This window comes from Thunnus maccoyii, chromosome 1, assembly GCF_910596095.1.
Source record: "Thunnus maccoyii chromosome 1, fThuMac1.1, whole genome shotgun sequence".
Lineage (NCBI taxonomy): Eukaryota > Metazoa > Chordata > Actinopteri > Scombriformes > Scombridae > Thunnus > Thunnus maccoyii.
The window spans coordinates 3,784,794-3,811,000 of record NC_056533.1 but is presented as its reverse complement, the minus strand read 5'-3'; the positions used below and the strand labels follow the sequence as shown (position 1 = coordinate 3,811,000).

At 41.2% G+C, this 26,207-nt stretch overlaps 1 protein-coding gene across 3 annotated transcripts in view; it reads right to left on the bottom strand.

Moving 5' to 3' along the window:
* dok4 (docking protein 4) overlaps window positions 1–25,197 on the bottom strand; it is a 96,332-nt gene extending 71,135 nt beyond the window's left edge. Inside the window, exons 1-3 of one of the 3 annotated variants that reach the window (XM_042408101.1) lie at window positions 25,109–25,197; window positions 23,127–23,197; window positions 16,642–16,699 (exon numbers count right to left, since the gene is read on the bottom strand). The gene's annotated coding sequence lies outside the window, so the exon portion shown is untranslated. Of the gene's footprint in view, window positions 1–4,696; window positions 5,159–16,641; window positions 16,700–23,126; window positions 23,198–25,108 lie in introns of those variants that run through there. The other 2 variants (XM_042408110.1, XM_042408093.1) reach the window with 2 other exon arrangements.
* Window positions 25,198–26,207: the final 1,010 nt, after the last annotated feature.

Here is a 26,207-nt window from a genome sequence, read left to right as displayed (position 1 = left end):
AAACCAGAGCTCCGTCTAAAGCCTAATTGTCACTTTGTCTGTGTGTAAAAACAGGCTGTAAGTTGTAATAAGCTGAAATAATATAGTGGAGGATAAGACAAACACACACACCTGTAACGTATCATCACAAGCAGGTGACACTCAGCCAGCATGCTGGTCACATTCTTTCAATTTGGACAAAGGGGGTCATATTAGTGTCAGTTCTCCCATGAAGTATGACTTCACAGATCCTCCATCCACTCAACAGTCAGACTAGTGAGCGAGGTTGTCTCTCATTATTTTTGGAATCTTCTACTCTGTTTGTGGCACTCAGCTCCAAAGCCCAAAGGTCAAGTAGTATCCAGTATTGGAGACTCTGAAACAAGCTACTTCTCATTGGAAGGAGTTAAGTAAATACTACTACTACTACTTCACTAAGTAATATAATGGATGAAAAGAAGTAACACAATGACTCAGAGCCACTATATTTATTTAGATGGACGTTTCGATCCAAGTCACATCTTTGTCATGTCAAACTTTTCATAAGTGCTGCTTTTTAAATAGCCTTTCAGCCATGTGATGCGTGTAATTACACCCCGTCAACAGAGATATAATAAACAAATGCTCTCATTATTTTGTGATGTACTAAAGTACACCATAAAATAACATAAAAGACAAGACAGTGTAGCACAAAACATAGCAGTATAGTAACCCTGCAACATCATGGAATGATACAGGGGGATGTGGTTAAATTAGAGGCTTTGTTTGGATTTTTCCAATCTTTATTCAAGAGCATGATCTTTCAATTTGAAAGCATGATTTATTGATTCGCCTGCCTCCTTGCGGGCGTGTTTGCTTTACTTCTTAGAACGTCCCATACGGGTGGATACTCTTTAGCCGGGTTCATCCACTCCCACCCTCAAGGGCTTTATTAAATTATACTATCCTTGCTTTCTTTACGACTTTTGGAATAAAAAGGACAGTTAATATATATAGCAGCGCCCATACTTTTTACTATAATATGAGAGTAGCCATATAGAACACCGACAGGAGGTCGGTCATTTCATTGGTCAACACTACACCTGGCATCTGTGGGTTGGAAATGGTTTTTGCACAAAAAAAAAAATCAGAGGACAAATCAGAAAGATCTGAGAGTAGACATTTTACAAGTGCACAGAAGCAGCCTGAGTGTGAGGAGAAGCAACGATATTCTGAGTGCAAGAACACAGTTTGAGTAGAAGCACAAGCAGAGGCTGTTTGAGAGCGAGGGCAGAGTTTGAGGGACAGAATTACAAAACCTGAATGTGAAATCAGTAAATCATGCTCTCAAATTTAAAGACTATGCTCTTGAATAAAGACAATAAAAAAGCCCCATATGTTTGCATGTTGCATCACTACACCCCGACACTGGTAATTTCCCATAACAGCTGGGCACTGTAGCAAACTTGAACAGGAGGAAAATTGTGCATTTGTTGGGGACTATTTTCTGTGGATTAATCCACGTTTGGTGCTCTGGTGAGTATTTACAGCAGCGAGATGATGTGTGTGGGATTAAGTTCAAATAAACTACAGTGTGTGTGTTCATGATAATGAAGGAACATGTCACCCAGTGAAACAGTGTTGCTCATTGATGTGTGATAAAAGTTTGTGGACAGTGATGGAGCTCTATGACACAGAGGAATAAGATATATCAGGCTTTGATACACACACGATACCTGTTAGTAGAGCAGGTCATTGTTGGTTTTGCTCTTCTCATGGGATTTGTTGATGATAGAATAGAACGTCCCCAGTCTTCTCCTTTATCCAAGACCTGATAAAACATGCTAATATTTTTTTCCTACTGATTCTCGGTGAAAAATACAGAGATTTTTTTAAAGAAGTCGATGGCTTTAGACTGAATTTTACCCAAATTTTGTGGGACTGTGCTTCAAATTACCTCGTTCTCTAGATTCTTTGGTGGTTTACATGTTCCTCTTGTGGCAAGAAGCTTAGGAAATGGGTAGAAAATGAAATAGTTTACAGGTATACTATAGAATGTATAGATTTTTAAGTTGATTGATACTCAAGTTTCATAATATTCACAATTAAAACATGTAAATGATAGAGAAAGTTTAAAAAATAAATAAACTGAAAATAAGAGCTAGCCTAGCTGTTGTAATTACTCTGCACAGAAAGCAATTTGTGTTTCTGCTTGGTTTATAATACAAAGAGCAGGTAGTGGATAATTAGCGTGAGCAGAAACTACTACAGCAAGCCTGTGGTGAAACTATAGAGCTACATCAGTCTGACTGTAGTCACTGTAGCATCACCAATTAAGCCATGTTAGAGAGACAGTAGGAATACTTAGCGTTTCTCTTCCTCCTATACAACGTAAAGGCTTGTTCAGAGCCTGAGACAATGGAGCTGCTGTCAAAGCAAATTAAAGCAGGAAAAACACTGGAAAGAAGCCTCCCTCCCTCTGCCCCCCCCCCCCCTCCCATCTTTTCCTCATCCTCCTCTCATCCTCCTCCCTCCATCTCCCCACTGTATCCCCCTCTCCTCCTCATTCACCAAGAGACTGAGCCGCACACACATACACACACGCACGCACGCATGAAACTGCATGATCGACACAGACGCAAACTCAGTTTTGAATATGCATGAGCATATGCGGGCCTGTGCACACACACACACACACACACACACACACACACACATCCCAGAGTACAAATCATGTAAGAACGTACATGTACATCATTCAGGATACACTGATAATGTTCACAGTGCAGTAGAGCTGTCATACAAACTAGACAGCTTCACCAATTAGTGTGTGTGTGCACTATTAGCACTACAGATTACACATACATGACAACTGCGACAACTGATCCATTAGCAGAGGAGCTATGCTCAGTAGCACAGATGTGTGTGTGTGTGTGTGTGTGTGTGTGTGTGTGTGTGTGTGTGTGTGTGTGTGTGTCCACATCAGACCTAACCATTGCAGGCAACAGAGGTTACAGTTACAGTTCACCAAGGGTACAGGCTTCTCTCCTCCACACAATACACACACACCGTCTCTCTCCATCAGCTTTTTATAATACTAATATCTTCACCATATGGATAAGCAGGCTGGTATGTGCTGTCCTCACGCGCCTTCACTGACCATTTTCCAGTTGTAACAACATGCAAGACTCATCCTTCACCCTAGATACCCTCCAAATCCCCCCCCCCCTTACCCCCACACCACCCAACCCTCCTCTCCTCCCAAGCATTATAAAACTCACTTATTACCAGGATCACTTCATGGCTGCTGAGATAACACACACCGGCAGTTCATTAACAGCACTAACACAGGGGCTCCATTATCAGCCGGGGTGAGATCCCTCGTGAAAACAGAGTTATTCTATGATACCTTTAATATAAGAATGAAACTACAGGACTATACTGCTATAAAGTGACATAAAATACAAAACAAGTGCTTCAAGGTTGCTAAAATAAAATAAAAAATCATTATTTTGCACTATAGAGACATCATACCAGATATATTTTTTTTCAGTGAGAGCAAAACAAATGGACTCTTGGGTACTTTTAATGAATTGCTCAGGGAGGGATGAGAACCCACAGAAGGTCGTTGCCACAGCATCATCATCCCCCCCTCAAGACAATTAAAGCTATGAGAACTTGACCCATAGTCATTAAGGATATCTGTGGAACACTAACAGGCATGTTTGGATGAAAATGTTAACAATTTTAGACAACTGACTCTGGATGTCGTCCACTTAAGAGACCCTAACTGTATCCTTAAAATGGAACTGGAGTCTGAGTGACGGTTGGAAGTAAAGGAAAGGAAAATTGCCTCGTGGTGGATCCTAGTGTTCAGATAAAGCCTGATGCTTTGTTTTTAGTGAGCAGGGCTGCAAATAACAGTTTGTTTCATTATCCATTAATCTGCCAATTCTTTTTTTCAATTAATCCATTATTCATTTGATCTAAAAAAAAAAAAAAAGTCATAAAATAGTAAAAAAAAAAACAAAAAAAAATGCAGATGACAATTTCTCAGAGTCGACATGTTTTGAACACGTCGACTTGCTCCAACTGTTTTGAACAGTTCAAACCCCATATTCAGATATTCAGGTCATATCATACAAAAAACCAGCAAATATTTACATTTGAGAAGCTGTAGTCAGGGAAATTTAGTAATTTTGCTTAAAAAAACAACTTAACATCCGACTGATTATCTAAATTATTGCTGTTTCATTTTCTGTCCATACTTGAATTGATTATTGACTAATCTAACTAATCGCTTCAGCTGTATTTGTTTGGTTGTTTTAAATCTTGCACTATTCCTAAATTTGGGAATAATACCTCTAAGTTTCTAAAGACATGCATGGTGAAATATTTTATTTTTTATAAAAGAACGGAATATAATTGAACAGTGACATCATAGAAGAAAACTTAAAAAGAGGCATTAGAGAAGCAAGGTGGTTTAAAGCTTATTGGTATGATATATTCCATAATATGTGACTGTAAAATGCCGTCAAACTTCCACTTACTTTGAATTTGAAAACAATAGAGTGTTACTGCTATTTAGTGGAATAACAATAGTGAAAGTAGAATAAACTCACACGCTGTCAGCTCTACAGCTATGTTATGGAATTAGACGGAACACGTCGGATAAACAGTCACAGTGTCATCATAAAGCCACAGCCACATCCATGCTCCAGCCCTCCATAGGTGTTACCTGGTTGACAGTGACCGTCTGCGAGCTCCAGCGCAGCGGGGGAAGGCTGCGGGCGGGCGGGGTCCCGGTGTTCGGACGGGGCCCCTGTGTCTCCGCTCCGCTCCGCTCCTGAGCCTCCTGCTGCAGTGGCTCCACCGGCTCTTGTCTACCTCCGCGCAGCAGGAGTCGCCACGGTAAATCCAACCGGTCTGTTGACACACGGGTGGTTTGTTTAGACTCACAGTCCCTCTCCGTCCCTCTTTCCGTACGTGTCTACGACGCTGCTCTCGGCGCTGTGCTGAGCCGTGCCTTGACGTGCAGCAGCGGACAGGAGCCCGACAGGACAACACATACACAAAGACAAAACACGCCCAGCCGGCCACCACGCTCCTACAGGACCCGCCTCCTACCGTAATACTCCTAGTGCTGCCCCCAAAGAAAAGCCTCCATATAAACACAGTCCAAATGCAGAGTATGACAACAGAGCAACGCCTTCTCAGTCAACAAAAGTAGGTGTAACTGCGAACTCGCAGTATCTAAACGACACGCCCACTTTACGACATGACACACCCACTTTACGACTTGACACACCCACTTGGTTGGGTCTAGGTATACTCAAGCAGGGAGATGGTGAGGGTTAGGGCTAGGGGTCAGAGGGGTGTGTCGTCTCCAACAGGAGGTTTCCAACCATTGGGTTGTGGACTCCTGTGGACTTTACAATATTTTTTTTGGCTAAACCCTGATATTCTTACCCTAATCCTAACCAGTCTCACTCCTCATGCCTGAACCTAAGAGTCACGACTTCGCCATCAGGGCAACAAAAATCTGGCCATCATCATTTTGGGGATTTTTTGGAGCCAGAAGTGATGAGAATTGACCATATTTGGACAAGAGCATGGAGCTGGGGAGGAGCTCCCCAGGGTCCAACTACAGCACCTCATGCACTGCTGTGGTAGCTAATTGCCAATCACAAGGTAGCCACGCCCTAAAGCATACCCTGTTTTATCATGTATTTACTCTAAATGTGTCCATAATTTACAAAATGGTCATCATGCTGTATTGAAGAAGACTTGAAACTACTGAAGTAATAAATAGACTTCCATAAACAAACAGAGCCAGTGGAGTCGCCCCCTGGTGGCCTTTAGAGAGGATGCAGGTTTAAGACACTTCCGCAATGGTTTCACTTTTCAGGCCTGGAGCTACCTGCTTGGTGCTACCAGTGGTGGAATGTAACTCACTATTGTAACTCAGAATGTAACTCAGCATTTCCTCAGGTAGGTTACTGTAGTACAATTCATGAGTAAATATACTTACTTGAGTATTTCCATTTTACTTGATACTTTTACTCCACTACAATTCAGAAGCAAATATTTTACTGTTTACAGCGTTACATTTATTTGACAGCTTCAGTTAATTGTTCAAGATTCAAGATTCAAGATTTAGCTTATCGTCACTTCCTTGTGTTCCTTCCAGCCCACAGCAGTGCAACAATAACAGAAAGGATAAAGATATACTGTATATCTAAAAAATTCCCTTTAAAAAAATGATAAAAACATTTAAATCCCAAGAGAAAACAAAACAAAACAAAAAAAGAACGGGCAGTTAGCAGCACAGTGCATTGAAGTGCATTTAGAGAGAATCATCAAACTGAGACGTTTGCTAAACATTCTGTGACATTCATTCATTTAATTTGTTTTCCAACAGTATCCACTCTTGTGGATTTCTCACAAGAGAAAGTAGAAACTCAAGCATGGTTAACATTCATTAAGATTAAATAAGATTTGGGAGAGTCTTAGTTAATTATTGAAAAAGTCCAACTTAAGGCACCAGATAGGACATATTGACTTTATTAACAGTTAACCCAGACCACAATCTTTCCCTAACTGTAACCAAAGTGCTTTTGTTGTCTAAACCTAACCACATGCTTGACTCAGTATGTAACTCCAGTGACAAAGTTGTGCTCTTCGTACACCCACCCTACACCCCAACCACCTCCTTACAACTTATTATGCATAAATATAATTTCTAGGAGACAAGAGTTGGAACTGGACAATAAGCGGATGTGAGATATAGCAGTCCTGTTTCTTATATCTTCACTTAACTTATAAGCTAGAAAAGCATCCTATAGAGCATCTATACCCTGGAACATGACAGTGTCCACATGCTTTTCAGCCAAGGGTAGGCCTCATCAGAGGTTGAATAAAGTGCAAAGCTTATGGACAATGTATTCGGAATACGTACATAATTTCTAGGAGAAAGTATTGGAAGTGAACACTAAAATAGCTGCAACAAATTAGCAAAGCCACTAAAAGCTGCACTAATTACACTCTGCATGTTATAAATTCAACCATCTGGGCTAAATATTTCCATGAAACACAATAGACCACATTAATTTCTGCACACACACAACAATGTTTAGTTTAGTCTTTTGAGACCGTGAATAAAAGCCCAGCTTTTCATGTCAGGTTATTTCCACTTTAGTTGGAAAGTGTACGCAACTGCATTTCCAGACATACATGGCTGCTGAAATATTAGAGGCAATGTATCACAGTGAGGATAGAATACAATTCATGTCATTTCAACCACAATGAACCAAGCATATAATGGTAAGGCAGGTTATTATGGAGTTACATTAGCCTACATGAGAAGGTCACAGGAGCTCACACATCAATCGTGTGTGACGACAGTTCAGTTTCACTAATAGACAGTTTGAATAGGGGTCAACTGTGAGACTCGGGGGAGCTGTACCAGTTACTATCAGAATGATAGATGAACACACCGCTCCCCAGCTCTCTCTGTTCACTGAGAAATGCTGATTGGGGAGCTTTCAGGTGTCGCATCAGTGCGTTACCTTGGATATGTTGGATATGAGCACCAACATCATCAGTCAACCTGACAGCCAATCAATTAGCCAGCCAATCAGGTGAGAGTATGAGTGAAGAATGCAGGATCATAGTGGCATGATGCTCGGTAGAGCTCAGACTGTACACACCTGCTGTGCACCGCCGGTCAAGTCTGTCACTATCAAGGTTTCATCCTTTACAAGAAGCCAGTTAGTTTAGAGTTTTAACGGATGTGTTGCTCTGAAGGCAGACCAACAGGAGGTAGACAAAATAACACAAACACTTCATGAGAAAGAACTTGATTTTTCAGGCTGATTCCTTTGACAGTTTTACAGTTTTCTTGACTGATGCTCCTGCAGTTTGGCCACAGACGCTTCAGTCTCTGTGGAATTGTGGTAGTTGTCTCTTTGGAAACTCATATATCACCAGCTTGTTCCAGACAGGCCTGTTTACAGCTGACAAATGCTGCTAACTGGCATGCAACTGAACACAATGTTGTAGCAGTGTTTGCCACTGTGATGAAGTTGCTTCAGAGTTAGAGTCCTTCTGCATCAGATTTGACATTATTTCCCCCTTTCTCCTGTATCTTATATCTTATCTTCAATTCACTTAGCATTATATTTATTAAGTTTATTTATCAATCCAAAAGATTACAAGAAAAATTTTGTTTCTCCCAAAATTGTATTGTTGCTCAGCTAGAAGAGCATCCTATAGAGCATTTAGACCCTGGAACATGACCGTATCAGTCATCTTTTCGTCCTTGTCAGAAGTTATATGAAATGTAAAGGTTATTGGACAATGTAATGAACAGATAACTGTCCTGTTAGATACTCTAAAATTGGAGAGCAATTTCTTGGTCAAAAGCAACTTCTACAGGTAATAAAACCTCTTCAAATAGTGCCAATTAGAACTTTTCACCTGTAAGTATGCTTTTCTGCTCCGTCATAGTTGCCTTTAAACAACTCAAAATCCTCAACACCCACATGTTGCATCTTTGGTATTTAACACATGTAGAAACATAAAATGAAACATTCGTGGTTTAACAAGCAGGGAGGATAGTTTGGAAGGATTACTGACCATCCAACAGCTAGTGTTAGCATAGCCTCAGTGACTGCACACAGCACTCCAATTATGTCCCTCCAATTCTGAACAAAACCAGAATAAGGTGACTCCCGAATGTAGGCGTACCCTACATTCAGGAGGCGTACCCTACATCTGCACTGACAAACACACCTTTCCTTCCTGATCGCACAATGTGACTGGCTGTTGTTGTGTTGATTCAAAGTATACCTGCTGTCTACAGAATGAAGAGTTGATGATATCAAATCATTTTAAGTCAAATAAGCAAGTGAAGTTATGGCTCAATGGTGTTTAAGTTAAAGTTGAGTTGCAAGACTTTTTTGATTCAAGTCAAGTCAGACTTGAGTGAAAGTCATGTGACTCGAGTCTCTCTGATATGGAGAGGAGAAATGATTATGGCGACTAATAACTCTTTCAATGTACATAGGACATGATGTGCATAATGTATTAAGACAGATTTGAAAATTCTAAACATATCCCTTAAAAATTGTGAGACATTTTAATGCACTTTTAATGACATATTGTAAATAAAAAATGGTATTTTTATCCAAAAAGAATAAGAATTAACATCCCTGTGTTATCAGTCCTGCTTAAAATAGAGGGGTGCTCTTTTACAAGAATTACGGTTGGGTTAACAACAAACCATCATCTCTACAGTATATAGTGTGTGTGTGTGTGTGTGTGTGTCTGTGTGTGTGTGTGTGTGTGTGTGTGTGTGTGTGTGTGTGCGTGTATGCATGTGTATGTGTGCGTGGGAGGGGGGGGGCATGCACACTCAAGCTTTTGCATGCATGTGTGTCCCTAGGTGTCTGTTGAACTGTATAGTGATGACACAGTGGAAACTTCATACACACATATACCCGGAAGGTTGTCTCACTCTCTCTGTCTATCTCTGTCTCTCTCTCCCTCTCTCTCCCTCACACACACATACACACACACACACACAGCTTGGCATTGGGACTACTTGGCACCAAAGATGTAGGAAGTGAAGCACAACAGAGCAGCCGAGTCTTACAAGTACATAGAGGAAACAGACAAAACAACCCCCCAAACACCCAACACCCTCCCACACACACACACACGCACATACACACGTACACACACAGTTTCAAGCATGAAAGTAAAACGCAGAAACAAATGCAAATATGAAAATGCTGCATCAGCTAATGCCGTCTTGACCATTGCTCAGAGTTTATGACATAAAGAGGGAAGGAGAGGAGAGTGTTCAGTGGGGTGGAAAGAGAGGCTGAGTCTCTGTGTGTGTGTGTGTGTGTGTGTGTGTGTGTGTGTGTGTGTGTGTGTGTGTGTGTGTGTGTGTGTGTGTATAAGAGACAGAGAGGTTTGGTACCAGTGAGCTGATAAGGGTGTGATAGCACTGACTCAGTGAGGCGCATGGGACAAACCCCAGAGATGAGGACTCGCACTGACAGGCCTCTACAAAACACGCTGTAAACACACAAACAGATGCACAGACACACATGGAGTCACACACACACATACATGCACACAGTAAACGGGCTGCAGAGATAAATGCTGACACTCATATTTATTACATTGTATGTTCCTTCTATGCTGTCGCAATCAAACATGTCTGGTTTCGTGTACGTGAGTACTAGTGTATAAGTGCATGCATGTGTGCGTGTCTGTGTGTGTTTGTGTGTGTGTGTTTGTATATGTGTGTAGCTGGTGTAGAACGTTCATAAATGGGTGTAATGGGCTCCATATGGTGCAGTCGGAGAGCTGGAGCACAGTGAGTCTGGGAGAAATATCACCCCTGTCTCCACCTTTCACACACCGCTGAGCTAACACACACAGACACACACACACACACACACACACATATTACAACTTCCTGTGGGAATAAAGATGCTCTCCAGACGGTGTTTGCATGTTTGTGCTGCGTGTTGTCAAATGGAAATGATTAGAGGGAAACAAAATTATCACTCATGTGATGAGGAAACGAGCAGAGAAACGGGGGAGGGGTGAAGGAATAGCAAAATATTAAAGAGCAGAAGAGTGAGAGGGGGAGGGGGGTATAAAGTAATTATAATATACTGTATGCAGTGCTGGTTGGTACAGAGCAGAGAGAGAGAAGGGAGAGTGCTGTGTGTAGGTTTAAATCTCTCCTCTAAAGTATAATAGGGTCTGAATACAGAACAGATCAGAGCATCAGGTGTAGGGTCAGACTAGTGCACGCTTGTAATATTGGGCTTTAATGAAAAACCATATGGTTCAGTCAGTGTCTGAGACGATATCTTTGTTGATTGTGTTTACACTGCCAGAAAAACCCGCATTAAATAATAATAATAATGCATTTAATTTCTACTGCACTGTTCATTCATAGTGAAACTCAAAGTGTACTAATAATATAGAACACACAACATAAAGAAAATAGGAAGTCAACAGTAACATCAAATTCACTGATAATGTTTTTTTTATGTCCAATGCCTACAAAACATTCATGTTTTCACTATCTACTGTATGATTCAGGCCAGCCAAAGATCTTGGTTATGGCAAATAAAGTATGGGTAAGGTATGGTTAGGGTAAATCACTTGGTTAAGTTTAAAGATTGTGGTCACAGTTAATTAAAAAGGCCTGGTCAAACCAGCATTTAAAGGACGGGTTCACAGTTTTTCCAAAGCTGTCTTAAAACAGTCAGGAGCCCAAATGAACATTGAAACGTGTTTTTTCTTGCTGTAATCATTCCTCCTGTTCATACTGACCATTAGAAGAAAAAAATCACAAAAAAATCCACAGTCCTCTTTCTGTGCAAAAATATATTTAAAAGTTAATCTGAAGCTAATATGCAACTTCAGCATCAAAATGAGTCAAATATCAGTAGATATCTTTAAACGTTACAGTCTTTTTAGTCAAAAGTCCCTCTCTTTGTTACTATACTACAGAAAGAGGGAAATGGATGCTAAAAAGACTGTAAATGTGTCAGATATCTACTTAATATGACTAACTCAGACTGCTGAAGCCTCGTATAAGCTTCACATCAACTTTTAAATTACTGTGTGCACACACTGTATTTTTGGCCCCCATCACTTACATTGAAAGTACATTTGAATTGTGAACCTGTCCTTTAAAACAGTGAAATTTTTCAGCAAATTCAATGTATTCGGTGGCTTGCGGTCAAGGCAGTGAAGTAAATCTGCACAATTTTTTGTGTCAAGTTAAACCGATAGCCAACAACATTTAAGGTGAGAGAGAGCCGGAGAGTCCAAAATGGAGGAAACCATTGTAGCTCATTAGTTGTATCACACCATTCACTTTTATTTAAAGAGTAACTAAACCCTCAAATTCTGCTAGCTCCCTCCTTCTCTTCCAGAATATTTAAAAAAAAATGCAGCAAAAGGCTGGGGGGTAATGACTGTAAGAATTGTGGCCTCATGGCTACACAATGTGTGACGCAGGGTTGTGGGGACACCATCTGACCACCGCTAAGCCTAGCATGAATAGCGATGTAGAGCTGGTAGCTAACCAGTTATGAGCAGCTGCTGTCAAACATTTCCGTGTCCATGCTGGAAACACAGAGTCCACACAGTTTCTGTGTGGTACCTGTGTTGTAGCAGAGCTAGCAGCTCAGCACTAAGAGGCTCTCCAGTGTGTGTGTCTGTGGGGGAGTGTCAGCACGTAGCCGCAGCCCTGCTGTTTGTCATGTTAACGTTACTGTCATCAGCCCTGAATATCTTGTAAAGCTCTGCATATAGCAGTTATCAGCAGGTCTTGTGTTGTGTTTACTGTCAGAGTAATAACTGTTCCACAAAAGAGCAATGGCTTGCAGACAGTTATGAGACAGTAGTCAATTATCTAACTATAAAAGAAGGACTCTGTATCTCTCTCTCTGTCTGTCTTTCTGTTTGTACTTAGCGTATCTCCAAAATCATTCGCTGGCTCGACTTCACACTCGGCGGGTGTATTGCTTAGGACCTAAGGCAGTGCAGTGTCAAATTTGGTGCAATTTAGACACACAGTACATTTAATATCAATAAACTTTGAATAAACAAGCGATCAATGAGCCGCTCAGCTCTGCAGCAGCAGGGCGGGGCTTCAAGGCTCTGTGACTGCATGTCATGAGCACACACATTTGATATTACTAAACTGTGAATAAACAAGCGGACAGCAAGCCACTAGGCTCTGTGTCTGAGCACAGAGTATGCTGTCCAGGTGTAAGGAAAGAGCAGGGTGTTGAAGTGGTGACCATCCTCTGCTGCTGGAGTGGAGCATTTCTCTGAATCTGAAAATGAATTTGGATAAGTGTGAATGGATACTTACTTCTTGCTAAGGATAAAATTTGATGAAATTGCATAGGGTCTAACTGGAAATGGCTAAATGTGATGCATAATAGTCAAATAATGAAAAAACTACTTAACATGTTGAATGTGAGTGCTCATTAAACCCTCAAGTCCCTGCATGAGTTGTTTTCACCCAAAAATATTTTTGTTTGATTTTTTTGTACTCCATAATAATAAAACCATAAACATGAGCACAGCTGACGATCAGAGCTGTACAGCAAGTTAGAGAAAGGTTTTTTCACTTGCTCTAAAAAGAGAAAAGTAGACAGTGAAAACAGAGCTTTTAATCAAGAAAGGACAGATTCTTAAGCTACTTCCCACAGGCAGTTCAAAACCAGTATGTCTCATATAAGCACAAATCTTTTGAGCAAACATACCCACTCAAATGATCTGAACTGAAGCCAAAGAAAATAAATGATCTAAGAGCCCAATATGATCGATCCACTTTATTTTAGGATGCACATTTTTTCAAAGGCTCTCTGTTACGTGTTTTATTTTTAAATGCAGCCCTCATTGTACTTGAAATGAGAAAAGAGTCACTATTACAGAATTTAACATCGGTGTATAATAGAATGTTATTTTCTTTCATGTTGTTGGTGTATATACTCTTTCACACCTCACATCAACAGTATTCATTTCTCTATGTACTGAAGCAGCAAATTGGAGGCCAAGCTATCGGCCGTTCCGAACAGCCACATTTTGAACGGGCACTGCACTAGTGTCTTTAAAATGTGTGAACTTATTGTCTTGCTCTCAACTGAGCTAAACCAACGAGTTTACTACCTGACTATGACTTCTCTACAGTAGAGAGTGCATGAGAAGAAACAAAAACTGAAAGACCAATAAAGTATGTCCTTTTACTCCTGGACTTATCAACAGTGTGCTCATGGTGAGAGACTACTTGGAGCTGCATTGTAATGTATCAGGCTTTTCCCAGGCGTGGACCACTTTTTATTCTGCTGTGTGAGCGTGTACCAAGGTATGACTGAAATACTGCTGTGTGTGTGTGTGTGTGTGTGTGTGTGTGTGTGTGTGTGTGTGTGTGTGTGTTCTATCTAGATTACAATCCATTAGCTGTGGGCTGTATGAGTGCTTGTGCTGAATGGAGCCTTTTGTTCACTAGGTGTTTAAATAAAGAAAGCTAACTCTGAAATAACCTTGCTAATGAGATGCAGCATTTTAATACAAGCACAAATTGGCCTCTCCTCTACTTTAGAGTTTTTATTATTTCAGTTTTGTCTGTGTGTGTGCGTGTGTGTGTTTGTGCCATTTATTTTCCCAGAGAGAGAGACTCCAGAGTAAGATGTAATGTTTCAGATTAGATTATTTCCAGACTTTGTGTCCTGTTTGGTTTGAAATCCATCTGACATAAGTCCACGTACCTTCAGCTTAAAGTAGACACAGTGGCTCCATAATAATCTGACACATCCCCACCTTCCCACTGATGTGACTCATCTGTAGAGGTAACACCCACACCCACACCCACATGCTTACACCTCCTCCCATATTAGGATTTGAGGAAATTAGGCTGACAGTGATGACAGCGTGTTTGTGCTGTGAAACAACCTCCATTCTGAGTTGATACTTCTCCCTATTTTCTCTCTACTTTTCTATTCATTTCCCCTTGGCATTATGTTTACCATTGAATGCCATTTCAGTCAACAAAAAGTTATTGAAGAGGGGGAAATAAAGCTAAAGAGCTTGTTAACAGTCACTTAACAAACTCTTTAGCTTAGCTTGGTTGCTAACGGGACAATAACTTCACATAGTTTATTGTTTTGTGGAGCAGTTTTTACTCTGACAGAGGAGCAACTCAGTTAAGAAGCTACAATAGCTTCCTCCTTTTTAGACTCTCTGGCACTCTGTCCCCTCAAAGCTCAGCTCTGTCAAAACAGGTTGCCATGGGTCAACGGTGTGAATTCACACATCAAAGTGAAGCTTGAGGGAAAAAATGTGTGCAGATTTACTATGCCCCTGCAAGTGAATCCACTGATCGCAGCAATTCTATTGCAATGAATTCAATTTTGCCATTTTAAATCCTGCTGTGACCATCCCTTAATCCAAACACACTGGTTTATACAGAAAGTGGGCTAAGAGAAAATAATGAGGTACATTTTAAGGGAATCATAGGATCATAGGAATGATGGCCAAAACTTTTACTCACCAAAGTAATTTCTGAGATCTGGGAACATGTTGAAATCCATACAACAAAGTCCAACAGGGTAAGAAACACAACCAGTCTGACAATCAGAAAGGTTGTAAACAAGTCAACAGTTTATTTGGAGGGAAAACCAAAAGTGAACACACCTATTAGAGGAAAAATGTCTAACTGCGCTAAAAAAGAAATATTCAGTCAAAGACAACTAACTGGGTTTGCTGTTTAACTCTTAAACACATTTTGCTACTCTTCAAAGAGTCTTCTTCAGTTTTACAGACTGCTGTGCACACTTCACCACTATCTTTCAGCAATATACAGGGAAGTATACAGGTGAAAATGCATCAGCCACACATCATAGTGCCAGGCGACAAGATTGTAGAAAAGGAAATAAAACAAACTGTGCACATTCTATCAGTTTCATTTGCCGTCTCCACAGTGCTTCATTTAGGGCAATATTGCCTTGCATGGGTTTGTGTAAATGGAAAGCACAGAGAGATGAAGCCTGGGATCATCATGTCCAGGTCCCCACCCCTGCCTGCTGCCCGTTTAACAGTGCACCAGACCCCCGTCTCTTACCCCGGCAGGTGGTGGGCCCACAGGGCGGTGACTCCATGTCATTTCTTTGGGTGGTGCACAAGCTGAAAAAGGTGGACTCTGGATTGGGAGTGAGTTGCTGCCCCAAGTGGAGAAGTTCAAGTATCTGGGGGTCTTGTTCACAAGTGAGGGTAAGATAGAGCATGAGGTTGACAGGCGGATCAGTGCAGCATCAGCAGCAATGTGGGTGTTGTACCGGACTGTTGTAGTGAAGAAAGAGCTTAGTCAGAAGGCAAAGCTCTGAAATTACCAGTTGGTCTACGTTCCAACCCTCACCTATGGTCATGAGCTTTGGGTAGTGACTGAAACAATGAGATTACGGATACAAGCGGCTAAAATGAGTTTTCTCCAGAGGGTGTCCGGGCTCAGTCTTAGAGATAGGGTGAGGTGGAGCTCGGAGTAAAGCCGCTACTCCTTTGCATCGAAAGGAGCCAGCTGAGGTGGTTTGGGCACTGATTAGGATGCCTCCTGGACGCCTCCCTCTGGAGGTGTTCCAGGCACGTCCAACTGGTAGGAGACCCCAGGGCAGACCAAGAACACACTGGAGGGACTACATATCTCTTCTGGCCTGGGAACGCCTTGGGATCCTACAGGAAGAGCTGAAGGGTGTTGCCGAGGTGAAGGATGTCTGGGTTTCCTCACTCAGTCTAATGCCACTGTGACCTGGTCCGGGATAAGCAGCACAAAATGGATGGATGGAAAGCACAGGGATATAGATTCTAGGAGCACTGTTGGATATCAGTCCCATTTATATCAGCAGCCATGAATGTTGTATGCAATATTTGTTTATATAGTCAATTCTTCTTTCCACACATTAACTGGTCTGCCACCTCCTCCCTCTCTACCTCCTCCATTATCCTTCCTCTCACTCTACACATCCACAGTAAAAGGCTAGTTGTACAGGCGGTGCTCAGTGAAAGACTGTGGGTGTAAAGCTAAAAGATTTGGTGCTCTGTTGGCTCAAATAAAAACAGGTTAAAAATGTTACTTACTGTTATCAATGCTGAAAATGGGGGTTCAGGCCTCATGTTCAAGCTTGGTGACTATGCACTGAAAGAATGGGAAAATACTGTAGGATTATGTGAGGCATTGTAGACATTAACCTAAAAGTTGTCCCAGGGTCATTACTGCCTGCTTTCTGTAAAAAACACACCTTTGTTTTCATCATTACTTGTCAGTCAGAACTTGTCTTGCCCGGTGTGATAGAGTGGTGAAGTGGAAGGGGTTATTTTGGGTGTCCAGGGGATGTTATTGTTATGATAATCACAGTTAGAATCATCAGTACAAAAGATGAACAATAACATTTTTAAAAAGTCAAAGACAGTGGTACAAAGTACAAGACAGTGTACATAATAACTAAAGCTGAGTAAACTATAACTCCCACAAAGTGCATTTTGGCAAGAAACATTGAATAACCTTGCTTAAAAAGAGTGTAGACTAAAAACTACACTTTTTAGAAGAATAGATAATACAATGTGCAAATTAAATGAATTCATTCTCTAATCCTGGCTCAGTTTTGGATGAATTCTGCAGCTATGGTTCAATGTTTTGTTCCCAACTGCAACCATGTAACATATACCATATAGTACATTGCTACAACTCTTATATGCACTTCTGACTGGCTTCCTCTCACGGTTACCAAGGCTTATGGGTATCATAGTATGTAAAGCCATCCGCCATGCCAAAATAATCAAAAAACGATTGCTCAGAAACAAATTTTAAATAGTTCAAACTGATGGCCGTGATGTAAACCTATAATATAATTACACTGTCCAGGAGACTCCTATGTTTCATTGAGGATGTGAAACAAAATTTACAGTGGCGAAAAATACCAGCAGCATCACCCATCATTTACATTTCCAAAATATGATGAGATCTTTAGGGTGACGTTCAACAAAGTCAAATTGGTCAAGAACCTGAACTGTTGTATAGTTATATAGTATGATCATCTGACCATTTGTGTTACTGAACTCATATTTATAGCAATGTTGCCATTGTTTGAAATCTCAACATCATTGGTGTTGGAGATGATGGCAATGGAAATAAAAGCCAGGTTGTAATTCACCAAAATTTTTCCATTAAAGCTGCTATTTTCAATATTTTTATATTAGCAATACATTAAATAACTATGTTTATGTGAAAGTTGTAATTTTCTATAATTATCACCAAATTATGCTGTGCCATTCAGATCTATTGAGGGCTTTAGTATCTTTCATTGTTTTGGTATTATAGCTTGCAACTTTACTGTTTGTGTTGATGTGATCTTCAATGATAGATCAGCAACTTATTTATTTGTCTAAAAAATTGACTTTGATCCTGCAATAACCTGCAAAGTCCTGACTCTCTTTCTGTTACCTCTATGACAGAAGACAGACAGTGAGGGAAATACCCTACAGGAAATAATGAGATAGACTTTTGGAATAGTTTGGACACAGAAACCTTGGATTGTGCTGCACAAGCTGTTTGCACTAATTTGATGGATATTTTATGCTTATTTTGTGGCTGTGGGAAGATGGCCCTCTTAACTTCAATAGTTTTGGATAAAGGAGATAGAATCATGAGTATACTCTCACTGTTTTTATTGGTCCTACTTACTTCAAAGAAATTTCATCTGACATGGAGGGTGGGTAGATAATGACTGCATTTTCATTTTGAGGAGTACTGTTCTTTTAAAATAGACTGTTTTTGCAGTGTAAGCAGCAGTCGCTGATAAAACTGTGAAGGCTTATAGACATCATTGTGTCCCTGACACCACAGGAGCACAGACCTGATTCAGCATCTTCAAATCCTCACATTTCTCTCTCCCACTACACGAATAGCAGCTTTTAGGTGGAAAATCATACCTTGGAATGGGATAAAATTAAAACTAAATCACTGCAAAATACTCAGAAGAATTGGAGGCAAAATCTTTCTAGTAACAACTCTGAGCTGACTTGATCAATGAGATCAGGTCAGCTCATCAATCAGTGTCGTAGTTAGTAATGACAAGCTGTTTTGTTCGTAACAAGTTGATCCCTGATGTATTTAAGTATTATTTATTCTACTTCATTATGTTTTAAAGCAGGAGAAGATGCAGTTACTGTTTTCTGGATATGTTATGATATCTACAGTGATTTTATGACAGTAAACTATGCAGCCTACTTGAGTACTGTTTTTGTCCATTGAATCTCTGATGTTCAGTACCAGTCAAAAGTTTGGATACACTTTCTCATTCAAGGGAACGGGAAGGTGTGTCCAAACGCTTAATTGGTACTGTACTAGATGACAGCCTGTTGAAGACCGTTTGGCCGGCTGCTGAAAGGACAGTGACACCATAACAGAGGTTGGAATCCATGTGCATTGAATGGATGGAAGCTTCTGTGGTTAGCCTAACATAGCATAAATACTCCAGACCTGGCTCTGCCTGGCTCTGTCTAAAGTTCAAAAATACATCTACCAAAACATTCTGTTGCTAGGCATGATGGTGCCAAACCTGGCAACCTCACTGTGAAGACTTCTTGGTCACTATACCTGGCTGTTATTTAACAAGAAATAGTTCCAACATAATTATTAGCTCATAATTAGTGAGCTTTGGACATGTTAAAAGGTGTATGTTTTGACAGAGTAAGGCTAGCTGATTCCCCCTGCTTCTGGTTGTTATGCTAAGCTAGGCTAAGCTCTAAGCTCTCTTCCTGACGCCAGCTCTGATCTTAACGTGCACACATCATAATGATATTGATCTTCTCGTCTCATTCCTGGACAGAAAGCAAATAAGCATATTTCCCAAAATGTTGAACTCTTTCTTTAAAATTAGGACTGACAGTAAAGGATCAACATCACACTGTCTATTCAGTGCTTGTCCAATTCTTGTGTTTATAATCCAATGGAAGATCCTGCTGTTTGCCACATGTCAATGATCCCATGAATTTGCTTCAGGAAAAACTATATTTTCATTATAGGTCATAAAACACTTATTTTAGTCATTATTTTAAAAAAAAACTTAACCTGTGAATTAATATAATGTAGGAAAAACACAAATATCCAGATTAAATTGTCATTTTTTGTTTTGTTTCTCATCATGATTCTGTCCTCGTAATCCAAACAGTTGACTGACTGCATTTACTGTGTTTTGTCGGGATCAGACTACACAAATTCATCCTGATTTTGACACAATTTGGTCATCGCCAACAAATTTACGAATTTTTTGTTTTTTCCTGCCTAGTTTGACATCTCCTGCGACCTGTTCCTTGATGTTGACCAATAGGATGACAGAATACTCTCTAGTGCACATATGTAAACACTGACACAGAAAGTCAAAGCTGTTCACCACCGGTTGTCCAGCTATAACTATATAGTTTTTCAGAATAACTGCTGATTGATGGCAGGTTTTCCTGCCTGAATCAGCCTGTTTACATACAGCGAACCTTTCTCTTTGAAGGATAGACAGCCCATACTGTCCTCTTCATGACACCCAGGAACGGGTCCACAATTGTTTTTTTTTTCTTTTCTTTTTGGAACACAAGACCGCCAGCATCACACATAGTGTCATCTGTAGTCATGATTGACAACTTCTTGACACTATGATTGCCTAACTGACTGATATTGCATAGTCTGATCCTGGCATTAGTTGGACCATGAGATTGAGGGTGAATAAATGCAGTGGAGACAGATAAGCAAATCACACACACCAAGGAGTCACCCAGTTGAGCAGGAAAGTGGACGTCTACACCATCTCCTGCTTCCTGCTTACTCTACTTGTTTCCTGCCTTCCTAAAGCAACATCAACAGCAACAAATACAGACAAACCCAGACCGGCAGCACCAATAGTTGTGGCATTTTGCACTTTTGTCATTATTGCCGGCTCAAAAACCAAGACAAATAATGCAATGAGGTGTAGCAGTCAGTATGTCAGTATTGTTGGTGTGTATGCATGAATGATAAAATAGTCAGTGGAGTGTTGTATGGTAAAAGGAAAAACAAAGACAAGGATGGGGAGTGTGGAGCGTCTTGGAGTAGTTCCTGTAGAAACTGCTCTACAGCAGCACCTTTGCTTGCACACACTTGGCCTGGCCCACAACATGTCCAAAGTACATTACTGTTGTGCAAGAAAAATCACATTTCACCAGATTAGCTGTCAGTTGTGAAGCCAAACATTCAAACAATAAGTGAATGCGCAAAACCTAACTGTCCCAACTGTCACTGTAGACAACCATGTCATCCAAATACACAGCACAACCTTCCAAATCCCCAGCCACCATATTCATCAAACAGTGGAATGTTGCTGGTGCGTTCCACAAGCCAAAAGGTATCACTTTATATGAATACAGGCCAGATTGAGTTATAAATGCAGAAATCCCTTGCGCCCTTTGGAATAACGGTACCTGCCAATATCCCTTAAGCAGATCAGTTTTACTCACGAACTTCGCAGATCCAACCTGATCGATGCATTCATCCATCCACATAAGTGGAAATGCATCTGGCTTGGTGACACTGTTGATCTTACTAAAATTGGAGCAAAATCTGGGGTGTTATCACACTTAGGGACAAGCAGACATGGGGAGGCCCAGCTAGAGGATGATGGTTCAGCAATATTGTGTTCAAGCATATACTTGACCTCTGCATCTTGCGCTTATCAGCAGACACAGTAAAATTGCTGTTTGATCAGTTTTGCATCCCCCAACCCTATATCATGCTCTACAAGGCGGGTTTGTGTAGGTGTATCACCAAACAAACTTGTAAAACTGTCAGTTAGCTCAGCAAACTCAACACACTTTGACTCTTGGAAATGGCCTAACAAATTATCCAAGTTGTTAAGAGCTAAATGTTCTTTAGCCGCAATGCTTGATCAAAAATGAGAGACTCTTTCATCTCCATCACTGCTGCTGACTGAGAGGGGGAACCCACTCTGAACTACAATTTACAATTTTATTTAACAGACGCTTTTCTCCAAAGCAACGTACATCTGAGAGCTGATACAACACAAGCAGGGATCTAGTCAGGAGTGAACAACAAGAGTAAGTGCCATAAGGCTAAGCTGGGTTTTTAGTCTCTTCTTAAAGATCGAGAGGGACTCTGTGGATTGAACCGAGTTTGGTAACTCCTTCCACCACCGGGGAACTACAGATGAGAAGAGTCTGGCCAGCGACTTAGGACCCTGTTGTGGTGGTGGTACCATGCGCCTTCCATTGGCAGAGCGTAGTGAGCGGGAAGGAGCGTAGACCTGAATGAGGGAGTTCAGGTAGGTGGGAGCTGTTTTAGTTGGTTTTGTAAGCGAGTGTCAGGGTTTTGAATTTGTGGGCAGCAACTGGGAGCCAATGGAGGGATATGACCAGTGGAGTGACATGTGCTGTTTTGGGCTGGTTGAACTATGTACATTTGCCGCACCCAGCTCAACTGCATTAGAGTAGTACAGCTTTAACAGGTTGACATGACAAAGCTTGATTTCTTCCTCCACTCTAGAGAAGAAATCAGATAGTTCTCTTATGAAGTCTGCTTTACCACCTTGTGAGGACCTGTGAACCTGGCCTGAAACGATGACCCAACAATTGGCAAAAGAGCCAGCACTTGATTGCCAGGACTGAATTGTCAACACTCAGCCCATCAATTATTAACACACTTCATTTTCTCTTGTGCTGTAGCCAATTTTTCTCCTTTGCCAATTCCCCTGCAACATACAACCTATACCTGAACCTATTTACATAGTCAGTCAGGTTTTTTTGAAGATCACTGCTCTTAAAATTGTCCCTCAACACTGCCAGAGGACCATGTACAGGATGTGCAAACACCAAATCATTGGGCCTAAACCTGGTGCTCTCCTGGGTTACCTCCCTCACTGCCATCATTTACCATGGAAATCCTTCCTCCCAATCCCTGCCCAACTCAAAATGCTTGCAGCAGTGACTTAAGTATCTGATGAAAACATTCCAGTGCCCTCTGACTTTGTGCATGATAGGCTGATGACTAAGAGTGCTTTACCCAAGGTTCTTTCAACACCTGTGCAAACATATAGGAAGTAAAGTTCTTTAACCATAGACCCGGTTGTTATTGACTGCAGAGGATATGCAGCTGGATATCTGGTGGCTTGACACATGACAGTCAAAAGACACTTTGCTCCTGACCTAGCAGGAGGCAGAGGTTCAACACAGTCAATGATTAGGTGCTCAAAAGATTCACCAATGACAGGTGTTGGGTGCAATGGAGCAGCCCTAATAACCTGGTTTGGCTTGCCAGTTATTTGACATGTGTGGCAAGTTTTGATGTATTCTGACACCTCCTTTATTAGCCGAGGCCAAAAGAAGTTCCATAAAATATGGTCATATATCTTCCCGACCCCCAGATGCCCTGATTGGTCATGAGACAGCTGCAAAACCAAGTTACGAAATGTGGCTAGTACTACAATTTGAAAAATTAGGTTCCCCATACGAACCTCACTACAAGACACCCACTTCCTTATCAGCACACCATTGTCAAGGAAATAACCATGTGCCTTGTACCTCACCTCTGCAACAGGGATCGTGGTCTCCAGCAGTTCCTTAATAGAGGGATCTGACTGCTGTTCTGCTACCAGCTCTGCATGTGAAACAGACAATGGAAAGTCAGACAAGTTCACACATGGTTCTTCCATCACACTCACTCTATCAGGTTCACCACCAGCACAAGCCCCAGCACGCGTCACAACACATGCTGCAAACACCTCCGGGAAGACACGCTCACTCTCATCTGGTTCACTGTTAATTATAGAGACTGGATTAACCACTGAAGGTGGAGGAACATCTGGCCACATGTGGCCACCAGCTAGCCCATTCCCAAGAAGGAGATGGACTCCTTCCACCGGCAACACCAGGCACACTGCGATGCACACCTCCCCTTGTACTAATTCTGAAAAGAGATGCAGCCTGTGCACCGGAGTAGACAAGATAGACAATCCCATACCTAGAACTAGCACTGAATCACCAATATCAGACTCTTCTGAAAAAGAGAAAACTGACGCTAGAATAAATGGACCCAATGCACTTGTGTCTCTCAGGATTCTAACAGGCACCTAGTAACTGTGTCCTGTCAGGGAAACATAAGCACTTGTTATGAAAGGCAAATAAGCATCATCACAAGGAACTTTCTAATGCACAAGGTAGGTCTGAAATCACTCACCACTGGAGCGGCTAATGGAGCAGCCTTTACATTCATTTGTTTGTTCTTTCTCTTTAGAGCATAGCAATCCACTTTCACATGCTCCTTTTTGCGAGAGTAGTGACATACTTTTTCCATGTTACACAAATCTGTCACCTTCACTCCCACCTCAGGCTTGACTGAGCCCGCAGACAAAAATCCATGCCTAACAGCACTATCCTTAGAGCCACCGGCACTACGCATATTTCCCCAATCACTGCGAGTCAAGACATACTGATCTGCTAACAAAGCTGCCTCACCTGATGCTCGGTTATATATGTGGCAAAATGGCTGGTAATTTTTTTTAACTGTTCCAAAACAATAAATAACACAAATCATCAAAAGTTTCCTAATGATTAAAAGTATTCAGCAAATTGTGTGAACACTCAAGGTAAGACTGTTTATCTTCCTTCCTACCATTCCTATACCGCTGGTGATAAGCCTCAGGAACCATCTCATAGACCTTAAGAACAGCGGCTTTCACTGATGCATAACTCAAGCTAAATCTCTCACAGATAAAGCTGAATATGCCTCCTGTGCCTCCTGCTTCAGTACACACTGTAACAGGCTCAACCTACAGTACCTTCTCTGATCAAACTTAATTTTTCATGCTCCAAATTATCCTAGCCTACTTTGTGTCACACTTCATTTATTCCAAATCCAATTCTTTATCAACTTCATGTTTCCTTCTCTCATTTTTCTCAACTTCAACCCAGTGCCTTAACTTTTCATGTTCCATTTGTAACAACAGTAGCTGCCTCTGCTGTTCAACGGACAAAACAGTACTCTGACCTAACGACAAAGACAAACCAGTAGCATCCTCAACAATACCTCCCGCTTCACCTGGCAACAAATTCATCTCTTACTAGTTAGCCTTTAAAATAGACTTAACTGTGTCCTTGAGCCTTTTGTCACTGATCTCAACCCTACAGTGGTCAGCAATTTTCAAAAACTGCTCCTTTGTGCAGCCATCTAAAAACAAATTAAGAATGTAGTAGTCAACACGCTGGCTGCAAAAAGGCAAACAGGAGCATCCCCTCTATCTGCCTAACCAAATATTAAACTAACTCACCCCTGGTCTTCGTGTGCCTACTTGTGGTTGGTACTTATGCACTAAAGGCCGATGGTATAGAGAAGCAACCAGTATCTGGCAATCTAGCAACCCCCCCACCGAGACAAACCTATAACCACATTCCCCCCAGCACTACAAAAAACAACAAACTTGAGAAACTCAAAGGAGCTACATTGCAATGTCCAACAAGGGAAAATAGCTTTAGCTCCAAAACAATTACACACCAGCATGTCAACACTTACATTCCTTTGGTCAAACAGACTTCCAATCCACAACTCCAATTATGCCCTTCTGAACACCAACAAAGACAATCAGCTCACCCAGGTGTTTTCTCCGACCTCAATTATACAGAACGAGGGCCAAACCAGAATATGCAAATGAATGAGGGAATCCCCTAAGGACCCACCCTGTAGGTGGTATACCTATCAACCCTGGCCCCTCCACTCCGACTGCCTGGGAAACCCCTACAATCAACAGCACCTGGACTAATTCCAACACAAAGAGGATAACCGATTAAATGCAACAAAACACCTAGGAATCATCTTGGATGAGCCCCCAATTTCTCATGGCCGGGTCAAAAACCATGACAAATAAGAGGAGGTGATACAAGAAGTTAAAGCAAAGAAACCATTCATTTATTTGAAACAACTACAAATGTCAAAATGCTATGAAGTGTGGCAGTCAGTAAGTCAGTAGTGTTGGCATGTATGCATGGATCATAAAATAGTGAGTGTTGTATGGTAAAAGGAAAAATGAAGACAAGGATGGGGAGCATGGAGCCTAGGGAGCAGAGTTTCCCCTTTCTCTCTCCTCCTTGGAACAAGTGGGGTGCACTCTTATAGTACTGGGAACACCAGGCCTACGTGTTCCCAATAAACAGTGACCCAAACACACCTACTGGGCATCTCCAACACAAAACACAAAAACAAAGACAAGCAGCCCAGGAGAAGATACTTTTACTTTTGCTATATGAGGCAAAATTAAGTTTTCCAATATTTCTCCCTCCCGTTTTAGAGTTTTTAGTCGTCAAATTGCTCATTTATGGATGTGAAAAAAGGTATTCTGCCCTGTCTGCTGTTCTCCATGGTCTGTTAAAAGTACAGACATATAAAGTCAGTCTTTATTCTTTTTTATGTTTTATCTCCATCTTTTCTTGCTTTCTTCCGATGGATGAAACTTTAATGGTCCATTTAAAAAAAAGTTGGTCATTGCAGCAGATAATAACAGTATACAACAAGAAACAAGATCACTCAGTGATCCTCATTCTTGTTTTTACCTTTGTATTCTCTTCCAAACAGGTATGGCAGTAAAAACAAAGGTAGGATTGGAGGATGAAGGGAA